This window comes from Euprymna scolopes, chromosome 25 (assembly GCF_053919585.1).
Source record: "Euprymna scolopes isolate OS-2025 chromosome 25, ASM5391958v1, whole genome shotgun sequence".
Classification (NCBI taxonomy): domain Eukaryota; kingdom Metazoa; phylum Mollusca; class Cephalopoda; order Sepiida; family Sepiolidae; genus Euprymna; species Euprymna scolopes.
In genome coordinates, this window is record NC_136506.1 from 50807942 (window position 1) to 50834504 (window position 26563).

General features: G+C 32.4%; 1 long non-coding RNA gene across 1 annotated transcript; it reads right to left on the reverse strand.

Moving 5' to 3' along the window:
* Positions 1-681: 681 nt before the first annotated feature.
* Positions 682-26348, reverse strand: LOC145247249 (uncharacterized). The gene is made up of 4 exons (XR_013863218.1): positions 26288-26348; positions 12812-12929; positions 10808-10922; positions 682-762 (listed from the first exon to the last, which is right to left on the reverse strand). It is a non-coding gene; the product is annotated as an uncharacterized LOC145247249 (long non-coding RNA).
* Positions 26349-26563: the final 215 nt, after the last annotated feature.

The window sequence follows — 26563 nt, forward strand, 5'->3', positions numbered from 1 at the left end:
GGAAAATGAATCTATAGAAAATAATTACAAGAAAACCATAGCCTGCAGTCGTTTGAACCAATGCATTTCATTTTTACGTACTTTTTGTCACGTCGAAATCTGTATGCATTCCAAAACTTATTGAAAATAAATCTATAGAAAATAATTATAAGAAAATCATTGGGCGTTTGTCGAGATTTGAGATCATTTAAACTAACGCATTTCTGGTCAAAATAGTATTTCCTACTTATATATCATATCGACATAAGTATATATTTCGACAATGTAATTCCTTTTATAATTTTGAGTTTATTTATGTTATTTTCTTTTTAAATTTATTGCATGCAATACCTTAAACTAAGAAGGTAACAGTATGTATGAATGTATCTCTCTCTGTCTTTCGCTCTCACTCTCTCTCTCTCTCTATATATATATATATAGATATACATATATGTGTGTGTGTTAATATATATATATGTATATATATATATTTAATTATATATATATATATATATATAATTAATTATTCCAAATCGAAATCGGACATAATATGTACACTAAATTTCACAAGTAAAAGTATTTCGATTTTTTAACAATTACCGTATTTAACTGAAAAATAACATAGATAATTAGATTTGAGATGATTGTGTATATTTCATACATATACTTTTTATAAATTATTAAAAAAAATAATAGAATCGATACAGAATATAAATTTTATTTCCATTTAAAAATATTTCAGTTTCTAGCGATTTTCATTGCAGTATGGCTTATCCAAGAATTCTGTAATTAAAAAGAAAAAAAAAACATTTATTAAAAATAGCGCCTGTTTAGAAGTATATATGACTTTTAAAGCAACTTACTGGATAAGATTAAGATATATTGGCATGTAAAATGCACATGAGAATTCAGTTCGGATATATGATATATATATATATATATATATATATATATATATATATATATATATATATATATATATATATATAAGATGACTTACACAAAACTTTATTATATCAGTCAATAATAGTGGATGAAAATGTAAGAAAATCACTTTTTACCATTTTCCTTCTGTTATATGATTTTTTAAAAATTTCTTAGACTTTTTATAATCTTGATAGGTTAGCTTTGCTTAAAAATTATATCTTGATCAGATTTATGTATATATATATATATATATATATATATATGTATATGTACATATGTATATATATATATATATAAATATATTTATGTACATATGTATATATATACATATATATATATAGGTACATATATGTACATATATATATGTATATGTGTACGTATGTACATATATATGTATATATATATGTATATATGTACATATATATATATATTCAGAATTATATATATATGTATATATACACATATATACGCGTATATATACATATATATGTAAATATATCTCTTTTTTATTTAACTTCAGTAAGTTTTAAGAGATCGAAGGGCTCCCTCCTAGAGCTAACACTGTTATGATTTAAATTTATATCTTTTAAGAATAGATGCTGCTCCTTTTGTTGGTGCTATTTGTATTTCGTTACAGCTTGGTCTTCCAAGGATTGCTTCTAAGTTTTTCTTAAGATTTTTTCTTAAGCCAGTTGCTCCTATCACAACCGGTATAATGTGTATTTCTTTCAGAGACAATGTCTTTTTTTAGATCAGTTTTTTAGTCCTGATAGTTTATCTATTCCAGTTCAGCTCTATTAAGGCCAACGTCATTTAAGGTTGTGGCATCTATAATGAGCGTAGTTCTTTCGGGCTTGTTCCATATTAGAATATCTGGTTTGATGGCCTTGCTTTTATGTATTTGCTCGCCTGTATGTCTTTGTCATATAACACGGTCACTTTCCATTTGATGTTATCGGTGGTGGTTCATGTTCCCAGATGTTCGTCGATCTGCCAAGTTGCATCTTTCCACAGATCTTCCAATGGAGGTACTTACATACTTTGTCGTGACGGGCAGTGTAACAACCAGCTGCCAATGACATTGGGCACGCAGAGATTAGATGGCTAAGGCTCTCAATCGTTGAGTGTAAAACCCGGCATTGGTCATTTGCTTGTAGGCCAGCCATTTTTTAAAATCCATTTATAAGTAAGCCTTGATCTTGACTGAATACAATGAGTCGTTCCTCGTCAAATGGAAGTCTCCCGCTCTTAAGCCATTAGATGAAGCATTCCTGTCTTATATATTCCTGTTTAAGCTTCTCCTGCTCTTTTATGCTGTTCTCATCCTTGTTTTCTTATGTCTATCTCGATTTCGGTGGATTGCTTTTTCTTTTGTATTGCAATCTGTGTTGCTGGTTTATCATATACCCCGGCAGTATTTTCCAGTGTGGTACCCCCAAAAGTTTTCAGCAAGCTTTGTGATTAAGGTTTGTTAGGGTAGACGTTCAAGCTTTGTGATTGAGGCTTGTTGGGATAGACGTTCAAGGTTTGTTGGTGTAGATGTTCATATATATATGTGTGTATATATGTGTCTATATATGTCTATATATATCTCTCTATCTCTCTCTCTCTCTCTCTCTCTCTATATATATATATATATATGTATATATATATATATATATATATATCGTTTTAATGAACCAATACTCTAGAACTAGAGCTATATAATAAAATGTAATGTCATGCAAACTTCATCAGTTACAGGGAATTATTTTTCACAAATTCAGAACAAAGACTGTTCATATTGTTATACAATTGTTTCGGTTTACATAAATCACATTTATTTTCCATATAAATTTAAATATCCTTGAAAGATCAAATCTCTTTAATTCTTTGTAAATGCTCGTACAAATTTCACATGTCTGGCAAGAAAAAATGAATTGTATTCCGAATTAATTTATTTTGTATTTTATATTTATATAACGCATATCGTGCATATATATATATATATATATATATATATATATATATATATATATATAACATAGGTTTTTATTTTTTAGTATATTGTAAAGGGAAAAATTTGTAAATGTATAGTTTATATATGAATTTCCGAATCATGATATCATAATTGTATATAAAACTATCGAGAAAAACATACGTTGAAGCTTAACACAATAGAAAGGAAATATATTTTCTACTAACTGTTTTTAAATAGGATGAGACTGTTTTATTTGTATAAAACTGTTCTTCATTATAACTTGATTTTCATACTTTTCATTATAGCATTAATCAGGATCCTCATCATTCCCTGTTCTTATTTGAACTTGTCTATCCAACCGCCAGTCGCAATTCCAAGTATAAACTTCACACAAATGCGATCTTGATTCATATTTAAACTATTATACTATAATAACGCTTATGCAAGAAAAATGTGTCATTATTAGGGCAGAGCAACAGCATATTCTTTTTATCACTTTGACTCTCGAGTGTGTTATCTTATATGCTTTTATATAGAGTGATATCTTTAGTATTGATATCATATATGATTTTATATAGAGTGATGTGGTTCTCGGTTGATTAATTGTGATAATACTCGAGAGTAAAAACAACGGAAAGAATATTCTGTCGTCATAGCCCTAGTCATTATATAATTTTTTACTTTTTGTTTTGTTATTAATTTACTAAAAACAGAAGATTTAATCTTGTATTTTTCTAATTGTGTTTTACGGTTTATTTATTTTCACCAATGCGTCTAGTCGATCCATGATAATACCCTTTTTACTTGAAATTACAATCATCGGTATGCAGCGTTTTCCGTCCATTAATTTGATTATTTATTAACCCGATATTCGATTTAAGAACTATAATTATATCACGCTATTACTTATTTATTTATGCATTTTTAATGGACACGTTTCGTACGTATGTTTCGCGCGGGTTTCAGTTTTGTAATAAATTTGTTCATAATTTTGATAAACTATATTCAAATTAACTTATAGAGTTTTTATTACAGCACATCAGGGATATTTTGATTTATATTATAACTAGCCTGGGTTCCCGGCGTTGCCGGGTGTTTGAAGGTGGGTGTTGAGTAAAAAGAACAGTGTCAGTAGGCAGGTAGGCTCGAACACGTACCGCGAAGGAGGAAAAGAATGTGAAAAAAGCGTGACGTCTTTACTGTCACGCCCATCGTAAAACTAGAAGCGATGTAGGATTAAATTAAGGCTAGAAAACGAATAAAAAAGGATGACTTTCGAAAATATCGGCTAAAATGTGACTCCTACCTGTAGAAAAGTGCCCAATTTAGGGTGAAGGAATTAATGTTTTGGGCCAATTTTTTCGATATTTGTCGTCCGAAGAGTCAAGCGTTAACATGATACTGATCTCGTAAAAACCCGTCACCTCTGTCGAAAGTTTTTGTGAGACATACAAACATACATGCATACTTACATATATACATTTAAACAGACAGATGAGATTTATATTATTAACTTGTCTGGGTGCCCGGTGTTGCCCGGGTGTTTGGAGGTGTGCGTTGAGCAAAAGGAAAATAAGTGGCAGTAGGCAGGCAGGTTCGAACCCGTACCGCGAAGGAGGGAAATAACGTGACGTCTCTATCGTTGCGTCTATCGCCAAACCGGAAGTGGCGAAGGTTTAAATTAAGGCCAGACAATCCAGAAAAGGCGATGACTTTCGAAAATATCGGCGAAAAAGTGGCCGTCTTTGTAGAAAAGTGCTCACTTGAGGGTAAAGGAATTAATGTTTTCGTCCAAGTTTTCTGTATTTGTCGTCCGAAAAGTGGAATGATACCATCTCATGAAAATCCGTCGCCTCTTTCAAAATTTTAAGCCAGACATACAAACATACATACATACATACGTACATACATACATTTAAACAAACTGGTGAGATGTATATTATAGATTATTGTGAATGCTCACTTTCTGAAATATGAACTTTAATTTAGTTGTTGTTTGACAATAGATTTCTTTTAATTATATTTTCACTCCAAAAAGGCACAATTCCTCTTTATTGTAGGAGGCTACTGTCAGGAACATAGCAGCAGATGCACCAGCCCAAATTTGACAACAATACTCTATACATGCGCGAATGGTGGCCTTGTAGAGGTACAGTATACTTTCTGGAATAAGTACATTTCTATCTCAGTAAAGAGGGCCCATTTCTTCGCAGCAGCCTTGGCAATGCTCTCAATGTATCTGTTCCAACTCATGTTCCCTGTGAACTTTAAGCCAAGGAGTTTTAAAGAAGCACTTTCAGGTAAGGTATCTTTAGCCATATCTATTGGTGGCTGAGAATGTTTCTTGTAATTATAAAGGAAACGGGCTTAGTCTTAGAAACGTTGAACATTACCATCCATTTTTCCCCTCATTTCACTATTGACTAGAAGCATTCTTCTATGGTTTCCGCTTTGGATGTGTGTTCATTTGTTTTTCCCCTCGTTCCTGTTATAGAGCGTGGTGTCGTCAGCAAATATGCACATCTCAGAGACTATTTTATCTGGGAGGTCATTTATGAATATCAGGAATAATAAAATCCAAGTATCGATCCCTGAGGTACACCCGTATTTATATCATATAATAAGACGTACGACCATCGAGGGCAACGTAGATTCATCTCTTATTTAAGACTAGCGGAGGTACCCGGCGTTGCCCGGATGTTTGGAGGTGTGTATGTAGGAGAGGGTGACCCTGTTTTAATGTTATAAAAAAAACACGATGTTAAAAAAAATTGGAAAAACCAAAACCAAGCAAAAAGCCAGAATACTTGCAAACAGAAGCAGTTTTTCTAACAGTCAGGGAAGCAAGATTATTTAAGGCATTTGTTTAAAACTTTGAAGAGAACTTGAGCAACCTCAGCGGAGCATTTTGTAATAGATCGGGATGAGATCAGGTCCACATGCTTTTTTTTTTTTTTTTTTTACAAAGGCATCACCACATTATCAAGGCCCAGAGGCCACTCAAGGATAAGGGTTAAAGAGTGTACAGTAGAAATTGGTCAATATAGTAATCATTAGTAATGAAAATTTGGTAAATTTAATAACTTATATGGAACGGCTCATCAAGAACTTATTTACTTTAGACTTGAACACAACCATATTGTAGTCAGCCGGAAAGCAGGAAAACGGAAGACAATTCCACAGGCGTGCAGTTCTAATAAAAAAGCTTTGTTCATGGAATCTACGTTTAGGTTTAGGCACAGATAAAGAGTGGGGGAAATTATTGATAGTGTTTACAGCTAGACGAGTGTTTCTTGTGAAAGTTTGGCGAGGGGGGACCATAGATTGAAGCTCAGTTGAACACTTTCCATGAAAATAACGATACATCAGAGACAAACTCGCAACATCTCTTCTGTGAGATAGAGGTTGCAAGGAGGAGAAAAGGATATCTCCTACGAGGCTACGAAGTCTATTTTGAACTCTATCAAGGCAGGACAAGTCCTTTCTAGCAGCTCCTGCCCAGATGTGGCAACAGTATTCCATCCTTGGACGTACCTGGCTCTTATATAGATAGAGAATAGCATCAGCAGTGAGATATCTACTTGATCGATAGAAAGATCCCACCATTTTTCCAGCGGCCTTGGCAACAGATTTGATATATGTGTTCCATTTAAGATCAGGAGTAATGGTCAAGCCCAGAAGCTTGTCAAAACTTGAGGCCTCCTGAAGACGAGAGCCATTCATTTCAATTGATGACAAATGTGGATTAGAATGTTGATGATGTAAAGAGAGAAGCTTGGTTTTAGATGGATTAAAAGTAACCAGCCACTCCTTTCCTCATTGTACTACGTGCTCAAGATCAGAAGAGAGAGAATTGGAGAGAACTTGGTCGTTTACTGTCTTAGACGTGGTACCATAAATGGTAGTGTCGTCAGCATAAATGTCTACAAATGATGTAAGGATATGATTTGGAAGATCATTAATGTAGATCAGGAAAAGAGTTGGGCCCAGGATGGATCCCTGAGGGACACCGGCATTAATACTGTGAGCTTCTGATTTTTGCCCCTCAACTACTACTCTTATGAACCTATCAGAAAGAAATGATTTAATAATTGAGAAGACTTTTCCAGCTATACCATAGCTAGTGATCCTGTGAAGTAAACCTTTATGCCATACCCTATCAAAGGCTTTAGATATGTCAAGAGCAATTGCCCTAGAAAGATTGCCACCGTCGAGAGATTTGCTAATCCTATGCGATATAACTGTAAGGACATCTGCTGTAGATCTAGCAGAACGGAAACCATATTGAGTGTCACTAAGAAGTATATTTTTGTTGAGATGTTTGATTACTTCTGTATTTAACACATTCTAGCAACTTACTCATGACGCACAGGAGACTTATTGGCCTGTACTGAGAGGGGGATGAGCGATCACCTGAATTCTTAAATACAGGGCATACTGATGAGATTTTCCAGGGAGATGGGAAACTATTCTCCTTAAGACAACGTTTAAACAGTTTTGTAAGTATGGGCGCTAGTTCAGGTTGAAGTTTTTTGAGTACTATAATTGGAATACCATCAGGGCCAGTTGCTTTACTCGAATCTGGGGGTTTTAGGTTTCTTTATGATATCATGCACTTGAGAAGTGATAATTTCCCGATCATCTAGTGTGGTTTTTGTCCGCCAAGAAAAATAAAGGAGAGAGTGGATTGCTGGGTCCAAATTAGAGTTTGGAGCACACTGATGGGCAAGCATGTTAGCTTTCTCGGTTGCCGTGCAAACAACCTCATGATTGTCGGATAGTGGGAGAATTTTTGATTGCCCATTATTTACTACATTGTTTTAGATTTTCCAGATATCCCCAGTTCCTAGTTTCTGCGCTTGAATGCGTTTTCTGGTGGTTTTGGTATATCTATATATATATATATATATATATATATATATATATATATATATTTAAGTAAGTATTGCTTGTCTGTAAGGAAATAGATCGATTCATAACTTCTATATAATCATTCCTTGAAATCTCTAATGACCTTATAAATTTCTACATTGGAATTTTTCTACTATAATTATTTCTTTTTTATGAATATTGTGACGTATAATAATGACGGGGCTGTACTGCAACAAAGGGTCAGACGATCATCCTCTTTTAGACTTACCAAAGAGTCTGCAATATCTCTCCCCCTCCGTCCAGCAAAATATTAATAGCCATAACAGAAGCGAGTCAGACAGATGTCCCAACCTACCACTCTTTCTCACTCTCACGTTTTCTTTCGCTCTCTTGCACTCTTCCCTTCCACTATCAACAGTAAAAAAGGAAAGGGTTATTCCGATAGTGAAACAAAAAAAAAAATTAGCCATGTGCGACAAGAAGACTTTCAGAAAAAATATTCTGTGCATTAGACGGCATTTGCAGAAGACGCAAAACGCATACCGTCTCATTACGGTGAAATGCAAAACACACACACACACACACACACATATATATATATATATATATATATATATATATATATATATATATATATATATATATATATATATGCCCAACGAGGATCAGTGGGAGTTAGATGTTAGAATAGGGTACAGAAAATATGAAATACTTAGCTGGTTTATGAAAGCCGCAACCTAATAACAGCATATCAAAATTAAATATGTCTGATCGTAAAGTTTCCGAGAAACAAGATATGATGGCACAATGCACGTGTCTTTCATTCTTTCCTTGTATTTTCCCTTTCGGTTGAGTTGAACTTGTCTCTTTTCTTTGAATGTTCTTATCGGCTTTTTCATTTAGCGAATAATCTCTCGTGGTCGGGCGGGTTAGGGTTGTTATAGTTTTGTTTTTCGCAACTCAATTAATCGCTAAGCAAATATTCCGAGTGGGTTGTTGATTAGTTGATTAGTTGATTAGGCTTTATGATGCCGATTGAGGAATTCAATTACGTTTTTGTGATTTCGTAATACCTCGCCATATATATATATATATATATATATATATATATATATATATATATATATATATATATTTATATATATATATATATATATGCACGATATACGTTAAATAAGTTTCCAGACGTTTTTGTGTGAAAGCATATAAAATTGTCGTAGACTCTAAAAAATTCATTACGTTATGGCTATATATTTTATCTGATTACTGACCAATTTCTATAATTTCAGGTTCAAAAGTAATAGCTACAGCAGGAATTGAAATGCACTCTACTAAAGCCTGATTGTTACAGCTGGTGAAGTTCAAGAATGCAATCTGGACGTGATGATACTTTAGAAGAAGAGTATGCATTAAAATTCTGTTTTAAACTTGAAAACGATCCCACAGAAACGTGCGGAATGCTTCAGAGTGCTTTTGTGTTATTTTGTATGAATCGAGCATCAGTTTTGATTGGCATAAGAGATTTAAGGAAGGCAGTGGATATGAGCGATGATGAGATGTGTAGGAGAAGTAAGAGAGTCAGGACACTGAAGTTGAATGGTCAAATAAAAACTTTCATGAATAAGAACGGTCGTGTGATAATAGAAACAATAAATTCACAGTTTGATACTAGTGCGGAAACTGTACACGCAAACTTTACACAAAGTTTGTATCAAGGATCTACAAAGGAGATCAAAATGAAAGATGTTGTCATGCACTAGGATCTCCCTGGACAGACAGTGAACAAGGAATACTATGTTGAGATTTTGAATGAATTCAGTAAGAGATTCCGTCGGAAGAGGCCAGTACTCTTCAAATAGAACCAGAAACATTTCCACCAGAACAATGCCTTAGTCCACATTTCCATCTTTATCACAGACTATTTGACCAAGATGGACATCAATATAGTTCCTCACTCCCCCTATTGTCTAAACATTGCTTTTTGTTTTGTATATTCCATAAACTCTCGAAAAACATTAGAGGCTATAATTACGAGAAAATTATGAAGATCAAAGGGGCTATGGCGAGAGTCATTGGTCATTGACAGGATCACACAAGAGCAATTTCATGAGGCGTTCAGAAGTTATTGACATGGCACGTGCATGGCAGCTGGAGGAGATTACTTCGGAACGGGCTAGAGTTTCGTGTGTTTACTGTCAATAGAAGTGGCCATACGAAAAAGTCTGGAAACTTATTGAAGGCCCCTTGTATACTTCCTTTTTTATTCATTCGTTATAAGCAACAAAGATATTAGTAGAGTAGCAGATTGTGCACAGGAGATCACGCCGAAAGCTGGTTTTTGTCGGCTTATACCGTAATCATGTATAAATTCAAATGTCTTTCTATCAACGGTGTTTATAGTACAGATTGTGATTCAATTTATAGTTTCATTTAGATATAGTATTCATTCGTAATTATGACCTATGTATTTTTACTCTCGTTATTTTTATAACTACTATATATTATTAAAATTTCCACGTATATAGTTTAGAAAAAATTACATTTTCCATTTTATAGTAATTATAATGTTATTCAAAATAATATATTTCGATACACTGTGATTTGATTTTACAATTTTTATATGGTATAACCTCTTATCATATCTCGTTTCTTTTTTTCATTGCCTGGTTTTCTAGATAGTTATTTTAGAATTTTTAGAGATTCTTTATTTAGGCATGTTTATATTACTTTTTATTAATATAACCACAATGATCTATTATTATCATCTATTTGAGATTGTATGGTTGAATAGTTTTATAACTATTAATTGCTATTGCAATTACCTTCACTATTATAATTAATTTTCATAATTCGTTCAGTATTTATTTTTATTATTCATTGTTAGTGTACCATTTAATCACTCATTATATATGTATACTTTTAATATTTTTGTTACATTATATTACCGAATACAGCGTAGATACTTTGGCAAAATAATGTTCGCCTTTTATTATTAAGAGTTGCTTAATGTAAAATATAAAAATATTGAATGGAATATTATTTCAAATATAATAAAAAATGATGACTTACGCACTGCATGCGCCACCGCAAAGATAACGCCAAAAGCCGGAGACATGTTTTTCACAAACTGCTGTGCAGCCCTCACTCAGATCTAATGATCTTAAAAGTTGGATAAGGTCGCCAACTAAAAATAAACATGAATCACATCATATCTTTTCGGATTAAAATCGAAATTATCTTTCTATGTCGGTTTTCTAGTAGGCAAGTTTTGTTCTTAACAGAATAATTAAAGTGATTGCATATCTTACTTTTGTTCGCCAAGATAACTTCATATATAATTGTATGTATAAGTCATAATGACAACTGTTTTGAATATGAAATGAAACATTTTTGTTTAAGTGCAATAGAACACTCCTAAAACAGGCATACATAGGAGTATAATTTGCTGTAATGACTTACACTTATATTACATTTCACTGAAAATCGATAAAAAATACAATTTGTCAGCTCTATTTTTCAATATTATTTCAAATTAGAAAATAAGATTTACGCTTGTTTTGTTTAATATTAGGAATGTATTTTTTACATCACAGATGTAATAACCTGGTAGTTATTTCGCTTTTTTATCGGGAACAATTTCTCCTATCTTCTGGGTGTCATTATTTATAATTTATTCACAACATTTGTTAAATTCTACGTTTAATTAAATAATTCTTAGCTAAAATTGAGGTGGAGTGAAATATATTTGCAATAGGAATTTTTTTTTTAATAATTATGCAAAACTTTAAAAAATCTAATAATTCTTTATCGTGTGGAATAATTTTGTTTGATTTATTGTTTAAATGAGAACATTGTAGTGCATTTTTATTTCTTATACAAATAAATGCATTATAAATCCTTGCATTGCTTTTAATCGACGAAAATATATTCTTTTGATAATATATGGTAGGAACATCTTTATATTACGATCGACAGTATTTCGAAATACTTGTATGCGTTGTTTAACTGCTTTTTGTTAGGGAGGCCAAAAGTTGATAGGGAACCTCAAGCAATCTGAAATATTTTAGGTCTTATGCTGTGGTTTCTATCTACACTATTGTCATAAATAGACACTTTTGTAGACATTGTCATAGCTTTTAATGCAAATTATGATGTAGCAGCACCGTTCATTCTCTGTGCTGTTGGCATATCTAACAAAATTCATATAATATAGCGAAATGTATTGTCGATAAGTATTTAACGGTTATTTATCGCTGAGTCATCAGTAACGGTAGTCATCTAATCCCAAGAAGATTTTGCCTTCTTTATTATTTACCATTTAATTATTTGTTATGTTTTAATGTAATACTGATAAGTTATACAGCATTATCTAAGGTAAATGACAAGTAATTAAAAATAATTATACAGAGTTTGTCTGATGTCACCTCATGAAAGGATTCATTTTATGTTTTTCTACTATGACTTAAAATCTCATTACACGTAGCACAAAAAATGGTGACGGTCTCATTTTCATATTTCTTAAGTGTTTGTTTCACGCTATTCTTTGTGAGTTTAAAGTGTTGATAATAATTTAGAAAACAGTCGATTTACAGACGTACAGAATAGAATATTTAGAATTCTTTATCCGATAGTGTGAATATGACAATCACGATATTAATTTAGAACTTTATTTCCAGTCTGGGAACGTCTAAAATAGGGTATAATATATGTGAGGTTTTTAAATGTATTATTTTCTTTGAACCTAAATTAATTATGATATTACAATGAAAGATGACCATACAGGGGGAATTATTACATGAATATTAGTGGTTTAAATGTAATACTTTAATAGTATTCTCAATTGTTCGAAAACAAATTAGAATATGAAAGTCTTGATAGATGTAGAAATATAAAAACAAAAACAATGTTACGTTTTCAAAACTGATGCCAACATTTGTATTATGTGTTACAACTTTACCCGTCTTAACTCAATGTAACCCCCGATATAAAAAAGCATTGTCAAACATTCAGAAAGGATACAAAAAGTATGAATCGTGTATAAATATGTCCAAAGGATCCGTACGAAAATCTTACCAGAGAGTCTTTTCTGAATTTCCTCTTCTGTAAGTTGTTTGCCATTCGGTAAAGTGGCAGCCATAATCAGTGGCAAAACACAAAAGAATATGATCAGAATCCTCTTCATTTTTGATAACTGAAAATAGAGAACATGTAGTATTCGTTAGCAAGCCAAAAATTATATGCATATGTTCTTAATATAAAATCCTGGACAAAAATGCAAATAGGTTGGATACGTACAGACAAACGCTAAATAATTGATTAATTATACGTTCAGATTATCGAAACATCTATTTAATACGATGTCTCTTTTTGATGAAAAATATGCTCTTATGATAAATAAAAGAAATTACACAATTTTATATTTTAATAATTTAATTGTAATTATTATTTTTCTACTGTCATTAATATTGAGTGTATATATATATAAACTAATGGCATAAACAAGTAAAAAAAAATGTAGCGATACAATGAGATGTGCAAAACGTTGACCTGTTCATGTGTAATTTTATTTTGTTATAGTTTCCCGGTATATATTTTTATTTAATAACGTAAAAAATATCTATTGTAAACAATCCGTCAACTAAAAAGCAGTTCATAACTTAAAGATAATATTCAAGTTTATATTAAAAGCCAATATATTTTATAGCAGTTAATCTCGTCAGTATCACTCGCGTTCCTATCATCAACTCTCTTTTTAGATATAATCAGCGATAAATTAGGCTCCCGTCTGAGTTCACGCTTTTGTTCGATAAGAAGTTGTTTTTAATGGGGACAATTAAAATATTAATATTCAATAACAATGTACGGCTTTAAATGTTTATTATAAAGGACTAATATGCAAATAATAACGAATAATTCCGAAAATAGGACAAAATTCAGTATGTGAATTTCCACTAAAAACAATATTGCATGATTTAAAACATAAAGATGTACATTTATACACTTTGATAGTGATGCATGCTACATATCTAAGCATCAAACACATAAAGCTTAACAAATGGATGAACAGTACACAGATATTATTAACGTGGAGGTGGCCATTGTTAAACTTGTTAGGAGAAAATTAATGATATATAACTGAAAAATATGAACCCGTAAGGATACCTATATACACTTCGATATTACTATAAACTCGATGGACCGTTTACCGGCGTTACCTAGTGGAAGCCTGCTTCCCTCGCAAAAAAGTTAACTACGGTTGTTGTTAGTGACCACTGCCGTCCCTGAACAATTGCGGACACTGGCGGCCATGGCCGAAATGAAAAAAATCTGGCTTTCACTGGCAATTAGTACTGGTTTGATGTGATAACATGCAGGTAATGTTTGAATTTTTAATAAAGAAATTAAGGGAATGCGTGAATCAGTATGAATTAATAAAATCACGAAAAATGATCCATCAGAAAAATAATGGAAAATAAAAACAGTACTTTTGTAAGTAAGGGATTCTCACTGTATATGAACTGTTTAGAGTGATCGAAATCACTCTAAAGCACGCCCGTTAAAAAAAAAGTTAACCTGCGCGCAATCTCGAGAATTAGTCCGGAAAAAAATCAAATAAAATACTACACTGAATTAAGAATTTGTGAAAACACAAATAAATGTTTCCCTATGTAATATAATTTACGTTTAAACGGTAGCGAAGGTAATCGGTGTAAAATCGGTAAGTTTGCATAAAACCAGATCCTAAATTTCAAACACGTCGATAGGTCTCTCAATTGAAATATGGAAGCACAAAATGGATACAATACTTCCGCTATTCTTCAAGATTGCCGAAGTATATATTTGGACAAAATATTAAGATAATTTTGTGGACATATCTTTCAAATATATTTACGTTTTGTTTGTTTGTTTTCTTGAATCTAGTTTATTTTTAATGTGCTTTATTTAAATATACTTTATTAAAATCTGCACAATTTATTACGTCATCGCTGATTTAAAAAATGTTTCAACAATATTATCTAGTGGATTTTTATTTATTATTTTGGTTGAATTTCATTTTTTTAAACATATGTGAAATAGTCACGTTTTAAAATTGTTGAACTATTTTCTGTTGCACATTCACCTTTCAGAATAGTTTGGTAGGAAAATGTACACACACACAGACACACAGAAACACAGCCAGGCAATTTCATATATATATATATATATATATATATATATATATATATATATATTTAAAAGAGTGTAGCCATCAACAATTGTGAGTTTTTTTTAAAGGTTTTAATCATATTTTTATTTTAAAATATTCTTATAACGCGTTTCGAGCTTAGGGTGTGCTCTCTTCAGATATTTTCGTAAAAAGTTTTTCTTTAAAATGGGAGTTTGTAGAATTACCTCCGCTGATATTAAATATGTTTTTCAGAGTGATGTTCAGACATTCTGTTGTTGTTGGTGTTCAGACATTCTGTCTCCAACTGTAAGTGATCACAGTGTCCGGTCAAAGTTATTTTCAAAGAGTGTTTTTTAGTCCATATGGTGAAGGTTTTTATGTTTTTTTAGGGTTCTTTTTAAAGACTTTCTTTCCCCATGTATAGCATACACTCACACACAATCACACACACATACATATACATTCATGTACATGTACACATGCACACGTACGCAGGCACACACACACATACACACACGTACATACATAGAAATATATGTAGGAGCATACATATATACATATATACATACCCACCTACACACTCACACACGTACTCGCATACATCCACCGCTAACAATTATTTTTATTTTTTTATTTTATATATATATATATATATATATATATATGTGTGTGTGTGTGTGTGTGTGTGTGTGTGTATATATACATACTTTTTCCCACCAAAACACGCATGTATACATGCGCTTAATCATTCAGACATACGTACACGCACCCACACACACACAAGTAAGATGGAGAATAGGTAGAAGATATATATATACACACACATACACGCACATACACACATATAGGTACACACATATATGTATGTGCGCATACACTCACAAACATCCACATACTATGTGGGCACATACACATACACACACACATGCACACACACAGACATATGCAGGGGCTCACACATACGCGTATATCCATATCCACACGAACACATTTACCCACTCATACATGTGCATACATATGTATATATATACATATACACACACATACATACGGATGTGTATACACTCATCCACCCATATATATATATGGGCACATGCACTCACAATCACACACACACATACATATTCCTACATCCCACCTTATGCATATATTGGTTGAAGTTTCCTTTCCAATCCAAGCACATATGCATACATGGATTCGGTCACCCAAACATAAGTGCACGTATACATACAAACAAGATGTAGCATAGATAACAGATGATATATACATATACACACACGCATACACAATCATATGTGCACACCCACGCACACGCACATATACACATATGCTTGGATTGGAAAGGAAACTTCAACCAATATATGCATAAGGTGGGATGTATGAATATGTATGTGTGTGTGTGATTGTGAGTGCATGTGCCCATATATATATATGGGTGGATGAGTGTATACACATCCGTATGTATGTGTGTATATGTATATATATATACATATGTATGCACATGTATGAGTGGGTAAATGTGTTCGTGTGGATATGGATATACGCGTATGTGTGAGCCCCTGCATATGTCTGTGTGTGTGCATGTGTGTGTGTATGTGTATGTGCCCACATAGTATGTGGATGTTTGTGAGTGTATGCGCACATACATATATGTGTGTACCTATATGTGTGTATGTGCGTGTATGTGTGTGTATATATATCTTCTACCTATTCTCCATCTTACTTGTGTGTGTGTGGGTGCGTGTACGTATGTCTGAATGATTAAGCGCATGTATACATGCGTGTTTTGGTGGGAAAAAAAGTATGTATAGATATATATACACATATATATATATATATATATATATATATATATATAAAATAAAAAAATAAAAATAATTGTTAGCGGTGGATGTATGCGAGTACGTGTGTGAGTGTGTAGGTGGGTATGTATATATGTATATATGTATGCTCCTACATATATTTCTATGTATGTACGTGTGTGTATGTGTGTGTGTGCCTGCGTACGTGTGCATGTGTACATGTACATGAATGTATATGTATGTGTGTGTGATTGTGTGTGAGTGTATGCTATACATGGGGAAAGAAAGTCTTTAAAAAGAACCCTAAAAAAAACATAAAAACCTTCACCATATGGACTAAAAAACACTCTTTGAAAATAACTTTGACCGGACACTGTGAACACTTACAGTTGAAGACAGAATGTCTGAACACCAACAACAACAGAATGTCTGAACATCATTCTGAAAAACATATTTAATATCAGCGGAGGTAATTCTACAAACTCCCATTTTAAAGAAAAACTTTTTACGAAAATATCTGAAGAGAGCACACCCTAAGCTCGAAACGCGTTATAAAAATATTTTAAAATAAAAATATGATGAAAACCTTTAAAAAAAACCCACAATTGTTGATGGCTACACTCTTTTAAATATACATTTTTCTCTCGTTGGAACTACACAACCATCACTTTAAATATATATATATATATATATATATATATATATATATATGTGTGTGTGTGTGTGTGTGTGTGTGTGTGTGTGTGCGTAAATAAATGTTTAGAGGTACAGAATTTATATATGGTTCTAAATAAAATGTTAGGCGGAAGTTTCTCGAGAGCTCTTTCGGCTATCATCTCTTCAGGAGCAAATCGATAGCAATCTAAATAATATTGTGGCGAAAATAAAGAGTTCTATAGGGGAACTTATTTAATGTGCCAACGTACGGGGGCATTAATTAAATTTATTTGCGTTTAAAAAACGATTAAAAATGTTGGCACAACGAGGGAGAAAAAAAAAAGCGGGAGAAAAATTCAAAGTTCCCCAAAGAGAAACAATGCGTTTGATGTTTCTTTTTGCCGGCACAAAGAAGGTTGACGCACCGCGATAGAGACAGCCTCCAAAATCTTTAAATGGTTTTTGGAGTCCGCTCTATGTAGCACCTCGAACCAATCTATTTTATATCTATCGGCACAGCACGGGTTGTCAACCAAATGCTGGCCAATAGCAGAGTCCAAGGCTGCAGAAGGAGGGAGACCTCCGAACCCCATCCTCCCTTGTCTGATCTTCGATGGAACATGCTGGTTTATACGAGTCAAAAGGTGCAAGGATGTTCGCCCAACATAACCAGCATCGCACTGGCATTTAAACTGATATACAATATTACTATTTTGGATGTAAGGCAAAGTTGGGGCCAACGGACTCCCCATTGAAACCCCGTCAACCTGACAGTACATAATATCACAAAAACTAAATCCGACTACGTTGAGAAAATGGCAGTGATTCTCAATGATAGTTCAAAATTCCGTAAACTCGGCGCTGTCGAGTTTACGGAATTTCGAGTTTACGGATAATACTTGCAAGAACGAGGCTAAAACTTTAGCGGATATTTTCGTCGGGTATTATGAATCCGTTATGTTTGATTCTACATCTAAACCCACTGCATATTTCAGATATGTTGACGACACTTTTGCTATTTTTCCTTCGCAAAGTGATGCGTCGACATTTTTTGATAGGTTGAATTCTTTACATGGGGCTCTCAAGTTCACTATGGAAAGTGAGAAGGACAATTCGCTTCCTTTCTTGGATGTTCTTGTCGAACGCTCAAGGGGGGGGCTTTCTCACTACAATTTATAGAAAGCCGACATTTACTGGCCTATATGTGAACTGGTTGTCTTTTGTACCTAAATAACGTAAGGTCGGCTTAATTAATACTTTGGTACATAGAGCCCTCATGATTTGTTCGCCTAACAGATTGGACGTCGAACTCGATAAGATCAGGGAAATATTCATCAATAATGGTTATCCTGTTGACCTTATTGATGATTGTACTTTCAAAAAGGTTGCGGATTTTAAATCCCCTAAAAAGTTTGGACCCTTGAAATGCCCGGTTTATTTGAAATTACCGTGGATAGGGGAGGGGAGTAATATAATTTCAAAACAGATTCGAAGAAGTATTTACGATTGCTTCAATTCGGTGACCTTGCGTGTGGTATATACTACGAGACCTGCTTTTCCGTCTTTCCGCAAGGATAGTTTGCCTTACATCCAAAATAGTAATATTGTATATCAGTTTAAATGCCAGTGCGATGCTGGTTATGTTGGGCGAACATCCTTGCACCTTTTGACTCGTATAAACCAGCATGTTCCATCGAAGATCAGACAAGGGAGGAAGGGGTTCGGAGGTCTCCCTCCTTCTGCAGCCTTGTTCTCTGCTATTGGCCAGCATTTGGTTGACAACCCGTGCTGTGCCGATAGATATAAAATAGATTGGTTCGAGGTGCTACATAGAGCGGACTCCAAAAACCATTTAAAGATTTGGGAGGCCGTCTCTATCGCGGTGCGTCAACCTTCTTTGTGCCGGCAAAAAGAAACATCAAACGCGTTGTTTCTCTTTGGGGAACTTTGAATTTTTCTCCCGCTTTTTTTTTATTTTTTTCTCCCTCGTTGTGCCAACATTTTTAATCGTTTTTTAAACGCAAATAAATTTAATTAATGCCCCCGTACGTTGGCACATTAAATAAGTTCCCCTATAGAACTCTTTATTTTCGCCACAATATTATTTAGATTGCTATCGATTTGCTCCTGAAGAGATGATAGCCGAAAGAGCTCTCGAGAAACTTCCGCCTACCATTTTATTTAAAACCATATATATATATGTGTGTGTGTGTGTGTGTGTGTGTTAAAAAGTCTGCGTGTGTGTGTACATTTCCCTACCAAATAACTTTGTCAATTTTCGGTCTCGAGACTCGAGATTTGACATAAGGAGTATTGAGATTTGTGAAAAGCTTTTTAATAGGTTTTCGGCCAGAAATTTGGCTTTTAAGAGATCAAAGTTTAACGATCTAACCTTTGAAAACTCTACCAAACTCCTCCGCCAATTTTGAGTATAAACGCTTAATATTATAAATGTAGATTTCTTGGACATGGATCCAACTTTTAATCCAATTTGAGTCCAAAAAATAAATGTTAATGAGGACAAAATTGGGGTAAAACTAAAAAAAAAATCACATCTGCGGTCTTTACCAAACTTCTCAGCCAATTTTGGGTCTAAACATTTTAAATTTTATATAAAGGGTATTCAGAGATAGTGCTAGCTTTTTAAACGGTTTTGTTCGGAGATTTGAGCTGCAAAAGGGTCAAAGTTCAAAAGATTTTACCCATGCGGTGTCTAGCAAACTACTCAGCCAATTTTGTGCCTAAATATTTGAAGTTTATACATAGCAGGTATTCAGACATACGGCAAGCATTTTAATCAATTTTGTGGCGAAAATTTTGCTGTCAAAAGGTCAAAGTTGAAAGAGTTGACAATTGCAGGTTCTTCCAAATTACTTCGCCAATTTATGGTCTAAAGACTTGAGATTTTCGATTTAGGTAACTTGGGCATTGATAAAACTTTGTATTTTGAGTTGGGACCAAAATAATAAAAGTTAATTGGTTAAAATTGGAGTCAGTTTAAAAAAATTGACCTGTGTGGCCTCTACGAAATTACCCAGACAAGATTTCGTCTAAACATTTGAAATCTTACACAAAGTGTATTCACACGTATGGCAAGTTATGAACAGTACATAAGGCGCTGGCAAAGCCGGACTGAACTGCTAGTATATATATATATATATATATATATATATATATATATATATATATATATATATATATATATATATATATATATAACGTCTACTGTTTAATACGTCATTGATATGAATACAAAATTCAAAATGTTAACTGTTTAAAGACTAAAAAATACAGAATCTCTTTCAATAAATAAACAAATGTATTTATTAACATTTAATTCGATATTTCGATCCATAACAGAATCTTCATCGGGAATTACTAGTTTGTTTACGTACCATAAGTATGGTAATGCTTGGGATGTTTATTTTTAAATGTTGGTGAAGTGTAACGTTAAAATGTCCGATATAGTAGAAAACGCCGGTCGAGCGTGTTGATGTTAATTAATATAAAGTCTACCGTTTAAAGCTCTGTTGATATGGAATCCACAATTCAAAACATTAACGGTTTAAAAACTAAGGAAGTGCATAATTTCGGTGCTAATGCTTGGCGCGTTTTCCTTCAGATGTTGTTGAATTGTACGGTTTTAATATTACTTAGTAGTTTTTTTTTTCGTTTTAATATTACTTAGTAGTTCTTTCGTGGGGAGGTATTCAAAACTAGACAATACTGTTAAAACTGTAGGTGGTAATATAGATGTACATGCAGAATTTTCTTAAAATTACTGGAATTATTTAAAAATATATATGAAAATATCGCCGACATAAGTAAGGAGTGTTATACTCTGTTAATTCGAAACAAAATAACAGCAATTATGTCGAATTCTACGTGTTTTGTTTTGATAGTTCTAAATAGAATTCCGTGCTTAGAAAAGGTCGTATCGTGGGTGCTCCCCGGTGTAATTTAGGTAAGCGTGTAGAGTATGCATAAATGAAAAGAAAGCGTAGATTAAAATGTAAGGTTGTCGGAAAAATGCGGTCAGAGTAAACGAATTTCTCCTGCAGGACGAGATAATGTGATGCGTTTGAAATTTGTTTAAACCGTTTTGAAATTGCATTCTCCATTATTCGTTAATTCCGAGTAAGCGCAGGCTAACAGCTACTTAGAACTAACCGGAAATCGGCTGGAGAAAGTTGGTTATCTCAAGCCGTGTTGTTTAAAGGACTAACGGGAAATGTATAGGAAGAAAAACTAAACAAGAGCGGTTTCTTGTTAAAATTCGTTCTCTAATATAGAGGATTTTCCGGTTATGTGGAGGATAGAATGAGACAAACATATTTAGCGAGTTAAAATCATGCTACGACCGTACGACGCTCCTAGAGATTAATTTGTGATAGTTTCATAATATATAAAATTGAAGGGCAAATTGCGCAAAACCGGCAATAGCTACTGGCTGGTAGTATGATTATATTACATGTGTATGCTGCGTCTATGTTTTAAAAGCTATAACATTTTGTTGCAGGTGAATATTGGCTTCCATATTATATATAGAAAGTAAAAAATATATTTATCTTACAATATTTTGTATCTCCAAATGTTTTGTTTATTAAAAATTGCTTGGATTGGGGACGTCGGTCAGTGTTTAGGTAGATGGATCAACACGTTTGTGTCTAATTGTTTTCCGTCTGGTGTATTGTATTTGGTTTGTGTAGTCAAGTTTACATTTCCTTTGCCGTCAAGTGTGGTTTACATGACATCACATATAGTAATTTCCAGTGTGTTGCTAGCGATGTGTGGTTACCCTTCTCATATTTACAGACACGCATCAATCAATATATCGCATCAGAATTTAGACTAGATAAGCCATGTCGCTTTCGACCCTCATCTTCCGTAGAAATCGCCACTGATAAACACCTTTTTGAAAATCCAGTGTGTTCCAATATGTATAAAATAGAGTGCTTAAGAATTTTACACAAGGCTGCCTATCAAAATCATTTAAAAGTTTTTGAATAAGTCTCGATTTTTCCCAAAAAACTTGTCCGTGGACAGTAAAAAGTATTAAATCGTTGAACTTATTCGGAAATAAATTTTACCTCCCCTATTGGTCCCTTACCTATATTCAATTCTACATAATTATTTACTCGAATTATATTCTCACTAGAAATTTTTCCCTCGATAGACTTTACACGCATACCCCTTAGTCTTTTACACATTTACGCGATATAGTTTTATTCTTGTATTTGATTTATTCCAGCAATTTACTCCTGATGAGCTTGTTAATTAAAAGAGATCTCTCGAGTTTATTCCGTTTATTATTTTTAAATGCACTTTTTAAGTTAAGTACCACAATTTATATATATGTTTATATATATATATATATATATATATATATACATATATATATGTATATGTATATATATATATATGTATAGATATATATATAATCATTTTATAATATAAAGCGCAACGTCTGTGTGTGATTGTGTGTGTGGGGTAGTGTCTGATCACAAATAGGCTCGTATATGGTTGACTATTTTAAAAAACTAATTACATATAATGATAGAAAATGTATCGAGGATCAGGAATGGGTATGTTTCATCTGGCAGAACGGTGGTTCATAAAAATTGTGGAGTCTGCGTTCGCGCCTAGCCCCCAAAGTATGGAAATAAAAAATGAAAAGAAAAACGTTTACAATATATAGATGTACATAAGAATACTTTGATAAGTATGTTTCACCTTAAATAGGGATGGTATAATAAAATTGTGGGGTCTGCGTTCGCGTTTGTACTCCATGGAAGTATGGCACAAACTTTGACAAAGACTTTTCATATCTATTTGTGTAAATATACTTTGATAATTATGTTTCAGTTTGAAGGAATATGGTATAATAAAATTATTGGGTGTTCGTTCGCGCCTGAGCTCCATAGAATGTAAAGATGTCACAAAGTTTAACAAGGTTTTTTAAAATGGGTCCACAAAAACACCTTAACCTCTTCTTAATTCATGTTAGCTTTTATTTATTTTTTGAGTTGAATCATATTGTGTCGAATAAATTCACCTCATAAATTCACGTTCTTATTAAAGTGAAAGCAAAAAAAAAGTCGGAACTTTAGACAATTCTCGACACAAATTTTGCATAACTCTGTTTTTTCCTTCTCCACTTGGACGTGGCACTCTTTCGAATATAGATAAATAGATAAATAATAAACAATAAGAACGTTACTTGTTATCGTTTCAAAAGAGGAAAAACTGCTCACGTGATTAAGTGTCTTTTAAAAACATTTATATAACCTTTTTATTTTTATTTATATATCTTTTGAAGCTTTTTTGTCAGTGTACTAAAAGGAATTCAGTTGATTACAACCCTTTCTGCGTGTTCTTTACATTACAATAGTATAGCCCTGAATTCGACAGCGCAATACTATACCGTTCAATACTGTAAAACTGAAACGAAGCTGTTCTGCTTGAAAAGGGCGCCATTGTCTTCTTATTCATATTTTTATCAATTCTTTGCTTTAAAAAACTAAAGTAATTACGTGTTTACTTTTTTAATATCCTATTTTGCTGTTTCGGATTATTTTACTAAAATAAGTAAAGCTTCATAATTTTTCAAAACTGTTTTTGTTTCTTTGTTTTTCGATATTTCGTCGATATTATTTAGTAAGAGTGTTTAGCAGAAAAGCCAACAAACGACTACCTGAAAAATAAATATACAAGGAATAAATGTTACCATAGTCAATAAAAGTTCAGTTCATGTTTTGTTTTGAAATAGTTTGTAATGCTCTTTACTTGAAATAATTTCAGTGAACCGACAATAAAACGAAATTTGTGGCGATAACTACTTAAATGAATTTTTATATAAACTACACATGCTATTACTCAAGCGTAAAACAACGAAAAACATTAAAATATGTTTTTAATATTCCTTACGTTGACGGAACTCTCTTAAATTGTTAACACAGAATGCTCAGATGTCCCTCCTTCAAATTGAAATCGGGGCTCTCCATTTCAAAGTCGCCGCCATTTTGATTTTTTAAACCGGTTCGTGAATTTAAAAACTACTTAAAAATATAAACCAATGAACTTTTCTACCATAAAAGTAACTTTTATTGACTATTTGTTGTATATTTATATTAATATATATATATATATATATATATATATATATATATATATATATATATATATATATATATATATATATAACATTTTTTCTTTGTAAGGAAACATTATTTTGTTGGTCACTCTTGCCTACGAATGGAAACAAAGTTGATATAAAAAATATATTTTCGCGAAAATTATCTTTACTTTCATCATATTTTGCTTAGGGTAAAATCTTTGTGTATCTAAACCTATCTTTTTACAACCCCCTCCTTTTCATAACCTATCATACTTTCACATCAATAAAAGTCCATTTTCTGTAGGCTGTTTTTAAACCCAATCAACGACGGGTACTTCTGCTAGTATATATATATATATATATATATATATATATATATGTGTGTGTGTGTGTGTGTGTGTGTGTGTTTGGTGTGTGTGTATGCATATATGGTTAATGAGTGTACGTGGATATATATGCATATATATATATATATATATATATATATATATATATAAAAGGTATATATGTATATATATATACTTATAGAGACAGAAAGAAAGAAATAGAGGGAAGAAAAAAAAAACTTAATGTATGCATTTCTTCAAATGTATATATATTTTCAGGCGGCCTGGAATGTGCCCGGTCGTAAAATATGCTTAAATATAATATTTGGATTAATGCAGATTTCGTATTTATTAAAATAGTATATTGGACCCATTATTATAATGATTTATGGATTAATAAAAAATGACTCCTGCGCCACCACCGAGAAACGACGCCTAAACGTTTAGTACGATTTACTTCTTCCTTTGATATTAAAGATGTTTGCTGCAAGGCTAAAAATGTAACCATGAACCAAAAGCTATTACGTTACGCATGCATATTCGCAATGCTGTCGTTCGACCTTCACCTGGTAAATTCCGTTTTTTTTTATTTTCACACTTTTGCACTGATTTTCCACAAATATAATGTTTCGCATAGGATCGAATACTCTCTATATTAAATTCCATGTATGTAGACTAAAAACTGATAGAGGAATTTGGTCGACAATTTTTTAAACAAATATATATATATATATATATATATATTTATATATATATATATATATATAAATATATATATATATATATACATAAAGAGTTGTGTATTTACAGTAACCTTTCGAGGCAAAGATTACACAAGTCTAAATCATGTAGAATATCTTCATGAATATAATTACACGTAACACTTGATTATAGATGATCATACCATAAGAAAACCGAAAAACTAATAGGGAATTAATAAAAATGAATTTAAAAAAATATGCAAATTAGCCAGATCTTTTTCCAGTAAAAGCAATTCCACGACCTATATATAACAAAGTTGTATTTTCTGTTAAATTAATAGAAAACAGAGGATTTTAAAGGAATATCAATACACAAAAATTCAAAATTCACAGGAGCATAGAAGATATATTAAAAATATATATAATATACACATGTAATATATATGTATATATGTGTATATATACATATATTTATATATATATATGCATATATACATATATACACACATATACGTGTTTATACATACACACACATATATATATATATAGAGAGAGAGAGACACACACAGAAAAACCGACAGATGGATGTTTATATGAGAATCACCCGTTTACATAATTCTATTCATATGTTTCTATTATATATATATATATGTGTGTGTGTGTGTGTGTGTGTGTGTGTGTGTGTGTGTGTGTGTGTGTGTGTGTGTAATAAGATATAATATGTAATCTGCTATAAAGTGCAATTACAAGTAAACAAAAGTATTTAAAATGGATTTACCTGCACTGTGAGTGAAGAAACTGTATTGTGTGTCGGTTTACCTATGATATATTTTGATATATTTAAGCCTGTTTGACACCTGCTCTTTCCCATCCATAAACTTATCTAGATATCATTCTATGTTGCATGATCAGATAATATTTACACTTTGCTCAAAAGTAAAATATATTATTTGGCATAGTTCAAGCTCACAATAAAATATTACATTCAATAAACTTATATTTTTTCAAAAGATTTTCTTATTTCTTAAGTATATACAATATATATAATTATACA